The sequence below is a fragment of the Phacochoerus africanus genome, chromosome 5 (genome assembly GCF_016906955.1).
Source record: "Phacochoerus africanus isolate WHEZ1 chromosome 5, ROS_Pafr_v1, whole genome shotgun sequence".
In the NCBI taxonomy this organism is placed as follows: Eukaryota; Metazoa; Chordata; class Mammalia; order Artiodactyla; family Suidae; genus Phacochoerus; species Phacochoerus africanus.
This window is the reverse complement of record NC_062548.1, coordinates 82,200,220-82,210,079: the sequence shown is the minus strand read 5'-3', so window position 1 is coordinate 82,210,079 and position 9,860 is coordinate 82,200,220.

Genomic DNA, 9,860 nt, shown 5'->3' with positions numbered 1-9,860 from the left:
CTGGTGTCACAGACTATCAATTTCCATTACAAACACAGAATTGATGCAGAAATTAGTTAAGTCTCTGATATTAATCAAAACTCCAGATCTGGGAGTTCCCCTTGTAGCTCAGTGGGTTAAGGACCCAACTAGTATCCATGAAGACATGGTACGATCCCTGGCCCCGCTCAGTGGGTTAAGGATCCAGCATTGCAATGAGCTGTGGTGTAGGTCGCAGACTATACTGAGTTGCTGTGGCTGTGGTGTAGACCGGTAGCTGTACCTCCAACTCGCCCCCTCGCCTGGGAACCTCCATATACTGAGGGTGTGGCCCTAAAAAGCAAAACAAAAAACAAACCAAAAAAAACCCCTCCAGGTCTGATTTTAAGAACATATCTTTTCCTCTCCTCCAGCCCAAGACAGCATCACTCTGAAAGCTCACGGTGGGAAGAGGGAGGGATGTTGGATGGCTCTTCCTCGGCACTTCTTGTCAAGGGAATGGAAATATTACCCTGGATATTTTCCATTTGTTCCTGAGATCCACTCTCCATGGTTTTCTACCTCCCTCCCTGCCCAGGGAGGCTGACCCTGTATGAATGCATCTCTCTTTCTCTCTGGCTTCCAGTTGGGTTTGGCCAGCAGGGAGCCCTTGCAGAAGACCAGAGGAAGAAAGAAGTGCAAGGTCAGGGTAATCATCCCTTGGCTATTTCCCAGTAAGGCTGCCTCTGGTTGGCTGGGTCATTGCTCTTCTTGCCATGGTCTTTGAGAAATAACACTCCCTTTCCGCATTCTGATAATCAGTCCCCCAGGGCCTAAGGGTGTCAGCCACTCTGCCTCTTCCCACCCCTAGTTCCTAGACTGTCCCTTGGGTTTCCATTACATCCCAACAACCCCCTGAGTCTCTTTGAAAAGAAACTCTCCTCAACTAATCCTAATTTAAGTGCACCATCTGTTTCCTGTTGGGACCCTAAGTGGAAAAAAAATTCATCAAAATTCACATTGCATAGCAACACTTCAAGTTTAAAAAATCCATTTTCTTAGATTAAGTAACTCACATCACAAAACTTACTTTTAAAATCATTTGCTGCACAATATTATCATCCAGAGTACTTCAACAACTACTGTTCTGGGCCCAGTCTAGGTTCAGAAAAGCCAGAGTTGGAGCTTCTAGTCTCTCCCAGTGCAAATCTTTTCCTCTTGTTCAGGGCTCTCTTGCTGGTAATATCTCCCACCAAAAGGAAAATGGATCTGAATACGTTCAATATCTTCATGAATTAGCTTAATATATTTCTAGGAATATATGCATTTTAAAAGAGAACTCCAGGATAAAAAATGAAGCTCTAATGACAGAAATTTCAGGTTCTGAGACAATAGGAATGGAGAAGTATATTTGACCTCATCTCTTCTGACCAAAATGAGGCCTAATTTTCCTGCATCTTTATTCTAAGCCATGTCACTCAGAGCTGAGTTTTAAAGTCCTTGCTTCAGTGTCTGTGCAGCTATTCAAGACTTTCCAGGGCACTAGTTACTGAAAATGTTTTTAGCTCATATCAAAGAGAGCTTAGTTTTTAGTTTTGAAAGCACAAGAAATATATAAAGATTATTGGTAATTGTTTTATAGAGTGCCTGAAAAATCAGTAAAGTTGCCTCTCTTTTTATATCTTGCCTCTGAGCAGCCCTGCCTCTCCAGCCACACTTAAAATGAAAGAAATCGAGTAAACAACTTTTAGCAATCAGGGAACCTTAAAATAGCCGATGATCTGCAGCAGGTAAAGCACATAGCAGCACACATGCAATCATTCAAATTTTGTACCTGGCAAATAAGGCTAACAATTTATACTTTGATCTGACTTGATTGTCTGAAAAAGCGGCTTTTCTGTGACATAAATATAGATGCTAGTTCTGTCTTGCAGCCAAGTTTCTCTTTAGAAAGCCACATTAATCTTATGGTTCCCTTACATAGAAACTAGTAGAAATGAATGATTTCTTCTAAATGGGAATCTAATAAAAAGGTATCTATGAGTGCTTGTCAGGTTAAAAAATGTTGTCTTTCTCCTTTTCTCCTTTGGATGAAATAAGTTGGTTTTGGTCCACACATACATACTGTTTATTATGAGCCAGGCACTGTTTAACGCAAAAATATCATTCTGAGGAAGGCAAATCAAACTCTTGTCCAAGGTGGTTGCATTCCAAGTGAGGAGGAGATAGGTAATAAACATGTAAATAAATAATACAATTTCAGGAACTAAGGGCTACGAAGATAAATAGAGTAATTTGGTCAGTGGTACCTGGGGTGGGATGTGGCTGCTTGATGACATCTGAGTTGAGGCCTGAAGGCTGAGAAGGAGGCAGCAGTATGACAATCTAGGGAAGAGCTTTGCTAATAAAGAAAGAGTAAGTCCAAAGGCCTTGGGGTCAAAATGAGGCTGGTGTATTTGAGGGCAGAAAGGTGGGCAGTGTGGCTGGAGCAGAGTAAGGGGGAAGGTTTGGAAGGAGATGAGGAGGTGAGGCTGAAGAGGGAGATGGAGTCAGTTCAAAGAGTGATAGGAAGCTATTGGAGGGTTTAAGGCAAGGAAGCTGGGAAGTGATGAGATCTAAATTATATTTTAAAAGATAAGTCTGGCTGCTTTGTGGAGAAGAGATTGTAGGAAGTCAAACATAGAAGCAAGGAGACCAGGGAGGAGACAATGGCAGAAAGTCCAATGACAGACATGGGCTTCCACCGCTGGCCCATACGCCGCTTTGGTGACTATCAGAAAAAGTCTCCCCTTCCCTTTGATGGTTCTGAATAGCAGATGGATATATGGGGTGTGAAGAAAAGAGAGGAATCCAGAATGACTCAGGCTTGTACTGCCTAACTGGGTGGATAATGGCAGAATTCACACAATTAGGTTTTGCTTATACTCAGTTTGTGGACCATGAAGTTTTCACATGAAGCGGGTATACCCAACATCACAACTGAAAACTTGGTAACATTTACCACACTGACATTGGCTTCCTCTGAGCACTGGAAACCTTATGCTGATGTAATGGAGATAACATTTATGAGATACTCAATCAGCATGTTTGCCTTCCCAATCAGCCCTGTCCCCATGGCTCACCCACCCATTGAGTCAATGTCATGCTTTGAGTCACGGGGAGGAAAAAAACCCAGCCAAGAGTGCATAGGTCATCATTTAGCTTTGAGTTTCAAAACAGGATTTAAAAAAATTCATAGGAAGACAATAGTTTGAAATTAAGTGCTTTCGATTCATAAAAGCCAGACTTGGCTAAATGAAAAATATATGTAACTATACACGGATGAGGCGGAGCTTGGAGGACTGCCCCCACCCCAAGCGGGTCACAGACAGTGCCAGGAAGAACACAGGATGTGACATGAAAGCCATTTTCCCATGACTGTCAGGGAAGATAAAAGTTTAAGCAGCAGCCAGGAAGCTGTGAGAGTCAGAGGGTATAAGCACAGGGTGCCCCAGAGGAGGGGTGGCAGAGCCCTAAGTTCAGGAGAGGTGTGGACCCTGTGTTCCCCTTTGGAACCAGGCCAACTGCAGAGAGGTGGAAATGTTAGGTTTGGGCAACCAGAGGCCTGGAGACCGTGCTCCCAGTTCCCGGGTCTGTGCGTGGTTGGCAGGAGACCCTGTCGGGGAATGATGGAGGTTGGCGGGGTGAACGGGCTGGAAGAGGCCTGGCCTTGGGCCAAGAAGGCATAAGGTGTGGGACCTTCAGATCCCATTGAGTAGCTGGAATCACGGTAACCCAAAGGCCAGAGAGAACAATTTACTCACCAAAGCCTCGAGGCCAGGAAAGCCTGGCAGTTGGCAGGCCTTCCCTGCGCCTCCCCTGTAGTGTGCCTGCCATCTGGGCTACATTCGGGGAAAGGGAAGGGGAGAGGAGAACCCTGGGATGAGAGAGAAACCCTGAAAGCCAGTGATTTCCCAAGGGAGACTGGTTTAAGGACCGAGGTGTTTTTAATTGGCAAGATCTAGTGTTTTCCACCTACATCAATGGGAACTTTTGAGCAAGAAGTCATTATAGACAATACAGTTACCATATATATATATATATAATTTGTAAATCTGATATATTTTTTTAATGTGTCCATTTCAAATTTGCCACATTAGAAAGGTCTGTATCTTTGTTGCATGAAGAAAACGCAGTTTCTGCACCCCAGAGGGGGGAGGGGAAGGGGGAGGGGAGGGCAGGGATCGATTCTGTCAACATTGGATGCCTCCAGGGAGGGTAGATGGGGGATAGAGGTGAAAGATTTATTTTTCACGGTATACCTTTTGTACCTTACTGCGTTTGTACCACATGTAAGCATGAACTATTTAAAAAATAGGAAAAATAAAAGTTTCTAAAATGAAAAAAAATGCTGACGCACAGAATCTAATATGCAGTGCTTGACAATGAACATTCAATACTTTTCATCTTACCAGGAATCTTCGAGCCACTTCTCCTCCTTGGTGCGTCTTGGGCTTATCCCTTTGCTTTGTGCTGATGTTGGTTTTGTAAGCTGTCTTGCCCCTGCGGCTAGCCGGTGGCTTATCCGTGCTTTGTACCCCAAACACAGTGCTGCCATCCTGTAGGTAGACCATCCATTATCCAGGGGAAAACAATCCTACCCACCCAGCCAGTCTTCCCTGCTGTCCTGGACTGAGGTTGGGAAGGACTGATGAGCGGTAGATCTGGTTATTTCCACCCCTTTGACATCAAGTAGCAATGGGGGAAATAGCGGAAAGGACTTGAGCACTAGAGTCAAACTTGACTTACCTCTGCCAGCTACTAGCTTTGGGTTCTTGGCTGAGCCTTGAGCTTCTTCTACACATTAGAGTTAATTTAAACCTCATTTAAACCTAGCACAATGCTAATTACACTCAATTCCCAGTCCAAGAGAAGAGACTAATTTTGGCAAAATCTTTACATCCAGCCAAACTCAGCATACCTCTTCTCCCTGTCTTCCTTGGTTTCTACCCAAGAGATAGGCCCTTCCATTCTTTTATCATATCCTGCACTATTTGCATCTTTCACTGTACTTTTCCTCCCTTGACCCAGTCTTCTGCTTCTTTTATTAATACGTTTTCATTTGCAAGTCATAGGCAGCTCAAGTATAACTCGTTTAAATATTAAGAGCATCTATTGACTCAAGGGACTGAAAATTCAGCAGTGGCAAGGGCCCTGGGTTGGTTGCAGTTCAGAGTTACAAAGGTCTCTCTTTCCGTCTCTCCACTCTGCTACCTACCCTCAGCATCAGCTTCATTCTGGGACTGACTCCTCTAGCAGTACAGGCAGGATGTCAGCAGCAACTGCACCCACATAATTCCTCACTATGTCCAGAGGGACTGAAAGGGAGTGAGGCTATAGCCATCAACAAAAATCTTAATCTTCCATCAATTGGAATAGTATGTACCAATCATGGTGAATAGGGGATACCATGTGCCACTTTACTAAGGTCTACATTGTCCACGTTGAGCCAAACACAGAGGCAAGGAAGATGAGATCACCAGGATTAATTTGGACCACTGGTTCTCATCTGTGAGCAGTAACACCTCCTTAAGATTATTGAAACAGGTTGTTATGACTAGAGGTGTCACTGGCATTTAGTGGGTAGGCTAGGAGCTTCAAATGTCTTGCAATGTATAGGACAGTCCTGTACAATGAAGAATTAGCCTACCCCAAATGCCAGCAGTGCCCCTGCCAAGAAATACTGTCTGAGACACAGGGTTCACACCTCCCTGAAGCTGGGGGTTATTTTCCTATGAAGTACATAAGCCACATTGGGGTGAATAGATACCTGAACAAAAATGACAGGTTCACGCAACTCCTTCCTAATCTTTACTGGCTCCCTTTTGTCTGTTTAAATTCTGTTTGACAATATCATTTACTTCCCAGTCCCATTCTGTGGAACCTACCCAGATAAACCCCCACTGTGGCAGTGACTCTTAGTATCTCCCAAGTTCTGGGCCCAATTTTTTTTTTTTGTCTTTTTAGGGCCACACTTGTGGCACATGGAGGTTCCCAGGCTAGGGGTCAAATCAGAGCTACAGCTGCTGGCCTACACCACAGCCACAGAAACACTGGACCGGAGCTGTGTCTGCAACTTGCACCACAGCTCACAGCAACGCTGGATCCTTAACCCACTGAGAAAGGCCAGGGATCAAACCTGCATCCTCATGGATACTAGTCAGGTTCATTTCCACTGAGCCACAGAGGGAACTCCTGGGCTCAAATTTTTAACTTTAAGTGTAACTGGTCACACAGCCATCCATAATAAAAACAAACATTTTCGGTTTCTTTGCAGCTGGAAGATCCATGGGACGGAGCTACGGTTAGTGGATTTAGGTAGAAATGGCATATGCCCTTCTCCTAGTCCTGCCTTCTTCCTGCTGACGAGAATGCAAACCAAATGGATGGAACTGGGAAACCGTATTAGACTATGACATAGAAGCCAAATCCTGAAGATGGCAAATTAAGGAGCTAGAAAGAATTTTGATTTCTGACACAGAGGTGCTCTGTTCTAGCCTTATTTGTCTACCTGGATTTTTATAGAAGAGGGCAACCAACTTCTTTTATGTTTAATCAACTGTTATTTGGGTTCTTCTGTCACTTGCAACCAAACATAACTAAGTAACAGTATCAGATCAATCTAACTGCCTTCCCATGCCAATATTGGGTGTTCAAAAGCTGATGGTCAAATCCCATGACTTAGCAGATCAGTGCTAATAGCTACTACGGTTCTCCATCCTCATCTGGGTCCTCTGTGCTGCCCAGCAGTGGCTCTAATTTTCTCCAGGAGCCACTTCAAACCTTCCTCATGCTTCTCAAATTTTCATTCTTCCTTCCCACATTTCCCTCTCTGCCTATTTCAGAGGAAGAAACCATTAGATAAGAACCCCCCCTCTCAATTGCCCACCTCCAAGATTACTTATATCCACGGCATTTTTTTCCCCCTTTCCTCCAGTTACAATGAAAGTAGCTTGTCTCAGACTAATTCTTCCTGTGTGCTATGGATCCAATCTCCTCTGTTCTCTGCTCTATCCATTATCTTCCTCCTCTACTCCACTGGCTTCTTCCTTTCAGCTTTCGAACATCCTTAAGTAGCTCTAATCTGCAAAGCACACAAAAGTCTTTCTTTCCACCTGCACCCCTGTGCAGGTTTCTCCCCTTCTCTCTTCCCTATTAACTCCTTTCCTTCCCTTCTCTCCTTTCCAGCTCCTCCCCTCCACAGCCAAACGATTTGACTTTTCCTCTCTACTTCTTCATCCGTCAGGATCGCCTCAAACCTCTGAGGCATGGCTTCTGCTCCTCTCATTCCATGAAAATGCAGCTGATCAAAGTCACAGACTCCTTCCTTGAGGCTAAATCCAATGGTTATTTCTCAGCCCTGGACTTACTTTGTTTCTCAGCAATGTGACTCTGTAGATCACCCCTCCTTAACGCAGTCTCTTCTCTTGGCTTCCACATCATGGATCTTTTCTGCTTTTCTTTTTTTCTCTGATATCTCTCTCCCAGTGTTTGTTAAGAGTTTCTCTTCTTCCACCCTACCCCTTAATGTTAATGTTCCATCCGGCTGGGTCATAGCTTCATGGAAGATGTCACTCACTCATAGGACCTCAGTCTGATGATTTCCAAATCCGTATCTCCAAGGTGGGTCTTATTTGGTGGCTTCAGGCTCATACATTCAACTGCCACCAGAACAGCATCATGCATCGCTTATAGTGATCTCAGACTAAATTCATCCTCCTCCCCTTCGCCATAAACTTGCTCCTCTGTTATTCCATACAAGGAAGGAACTACCATCTATCTAGCTGCCCAAACCATAGACATGGCCTCTATTTTACTTGGTCAATCATAACGTCCTGCCGAGTTTACCTTTTTTTGGCCCCATCCATGGCATGCAGAAATTTCCAGGTCAGGGAGTGAACCTGTGCCACAGCAGTAACCAGAGCCACAGCAGTGACAATGCCAGATCCTTAACCCACTGAGTTACCAGGGAATTCCCAAGTTTACTTTTAAATATGTTAAATATGTTTAAGATCCATCCACCTGTCTCCACTCCCACTGCTACTTCCTTTACACAGTTCCCCACCATTCCTCAGTTGGGCTATTTTGCAACTTTTTGTCTCTCTGCCTCCAGTCTCCCACACCCATTCTTCACAGTACAGTTAGAGTGAGTGATCTTTCAAAAGTGCAGATCTGATCTCCTCATTCTGTTTCTCTATGGCTCTCAGGATAAGGCTCAACACCACCTTGGATTTTTTCCTTTCTTTCTTTCTTTCTTTCTTTCTTTCTTTCTTTCTTTCTTTCTTTCTTTCTTTCTTTCTTTTTCTTTCTTTTCTTTCCTTTTTTTTTTTTAATCTTTTTATCTGTTTAGGGCTGCACCCACGGCTTATGGAGGTTCCCAGGCTAGGGGTCTAATTGGAGCTGTAGCCACAGGCCTACACCACAGCCACAGCAATGCCAGATCCGAGCTGCATCTGCAACCTACACCACAGCTCACGGCAACACTGGATCCTTAACCCACTGAGTGAGGCCAGGGATCAAACCTGCAACCTCATGGTTCATAGTTGGATTCATTTCAGCTGTGTCCATGATGGGAACTCCATCTTGGCTTTTCTTACAAAAGCCCTGTCTGATGTGTCTCCTGCCTATGTCTTATCCTTGCCCCTTTTTACTCTCCACTCAGCCACATTCGATTTCAGTTCCTCAAATATGCACTGCTCGCTATGGGTGCCGAGCCTCTGGAAAAGCTGGTCCCTCTGTTGAGAATCCTCTGCCCACTGCCTCTACCTGACACCCTCTCCCATCCTTGGCTGCCTCCCTATTCCTTCAGGTCAGGCTTCTCTGACCTCCCAAGTTGATTCAATGGCCCTCTTCTGTGCTCTTAAACAGTTACACATACTGAAGTTGTTTAATTATGCTCTCCCTTCTACTCGATTTTCAGCATTGCAAATATGACCATGGTAGGGACCATGCCTATTTTATTCATCTTACTATCTTCAGTGCTTCTCACTTACTCTAAGCTCAATATATTTTTATTGACTAAATGAACCCAAAGTAGGCACTTGGTATTCAATACATGCTTTCCTTACTAGTGGATAAACATGTCTGACTAGTTAGGCAATTAGAAGATATTTAGCGGAACAGCCACACTCATGGTGAATGAAAAGAAAGAATCCCTCTCTCCAGATGTCTAAATTTAATGATTTTTTAAAAGAATCACTGAGTTTCATAGAGCACTGTAAATTGTGATGCTCCTGTAGAGAAAAAGATCAAATTAAAATCAGCTCTTGCTTTCCAATTTAAGTTGTCAACAGGCGTTCTTCTTTGAGATTTCCCCAGGACTCCCAGAGAACAAGGAGAGAGAAGGGTATACCCCAACTGTCAGCAAAGATGCTCATTACTCACCTACTCCACTCAAGAGCGGAGCTCCTCTCTCCTCTCTTGTGATCTCAAGGTTGCTGGAAGGATGAAGGGTCCAGTTCTGCTCAAATATTCAATGAATATTTAACTGAAGGCTGACTATATGCAAGACATCCTCTTATTTTTTCACAATCTCTTCAGGTTTTATGAAGGATCAAAATTTTGTCTCCTGAAAGTATTTTATTCTCTTGCACAGACTGCCCTTCCCTAGAATAAATAGGATAGCCTTTACTCTATTGCCTAAGACCCTCTAGGGCTTTAAGGAGCAGAATAAAATCAGAGAAACTGTTTTTGTCCCAGCCATATGGGTCCAAATCCCACTACTCATTTAAGATACCCCAAAGAATTTTGCTCTGAGCTATTTTTCTCATCGTATTGAGAAATGCTTTGCACTACTGATACTTTCTCGTCCATTCATTCCAGTATATATTAGCCCCTGGTACCTCTTGGCTGGCCATAGAACA